Here is a 1,167-nt window from a genome sequence, read left to right on the forward strand (position 1 = left end):
CCAAGAGGGCACTTGAGGGCACTTTAGCACGTGTTTTGGCTCCCAAGAGGGCACTTTAGCACGCGTTTTGGCTCCCAAGAGGGCACTTGAGGGCACTTTAGCACGCGTTTTGGCTCCCAAGAGGGCACTTGAGGGCAGTTTAGCACACGTTTTGGCTCCCAAGAGGGCACTTTAGCACGCGTTTTGGCTCCCAAGAGGGCACTTTAACACATGTTTTGGCTCCCAAGACCAAGAGGGCACTTTAGCACGTGCACATGCAAATATGTCTCTGGTTCTGAGATTTTTGTCTCATAGTCAATAGGGCTTCCTTCTCCTGTAAATGTCAAAGAGGAAAAGGGTCTTCCACCACTCATTAAATTTGTCTGTGCAGATCTATTTAAAAATGTGAATAAAGGGAGATCAAGTAAGAGTGTTATTTTTCCACAAAATATGTTATGTTGCGAGTGTAAATTTTGGTTGCTTGTGAAACCATGGAAACATGTTACACAAGGAACTGAAAATACATGTGGCTACATAGCAACCCGTGTTAGATGTTAAACAGCCAGTTGTAATCAACACTTACAATCACACTTCAGTGATGCATTTCCTGTAATGATAGCAGGGAGACAGACCTGTAGTATAAAATGAACTATTTTTGGAAGATTCATTAATTATTTATGATGTTAATACAGAGATAAAATAGCATAAGAATACTTTCCACTCACTGGTGTTTGAGCACCTGACGGAAAGGTTTTTTATGGTTTGAACCTTTGCCTCCTTTTGCAGCTTCTGGTTTCGACTAAGAGCGGTTGATATCACCACATTGTAGGTTAGTGTGCCAGTAACATTTGGGCCCAGATACACTGGAGGTCATATCATATGTCCTCGCGCATAAAATAAGATAAGATAAGATATGTACTTTATTATTCCCCTATTGGGGAAATTGTTTTTTTACTCTTTTATTTTTATACACACACACACACACACACACACACACACAGGCTGACCTTCCGGTTCCCAAGCCCAGTCCCTACAGACTGAGCTACTGCCGCCCCAAATCTGGTTGTAACAGAGAAAACAGGATGGGATTTATCCCATATACATATCTCAAATCTCTGAAAAAGATTCTGCTCGGGTGCCTGGTTAGCTAAGTCGGTAGAGCTGGCGTCCCATGTACCGAGGCTGAGT

Source organism: Morone saxatilis, unplaced genomic scaffold (assembly GCF_004916995.1).
Source record: "Morone saxatilis isolate NCDOM2014 unplaced genomic scaffold, NCSU_SB_2.0 Contig3, whole genome shotgun sequence".
NCBI lineage: Eukaryota > Metazoa > Chordata > Actinopteri > Moronidae > Morone > Morone saxatilis.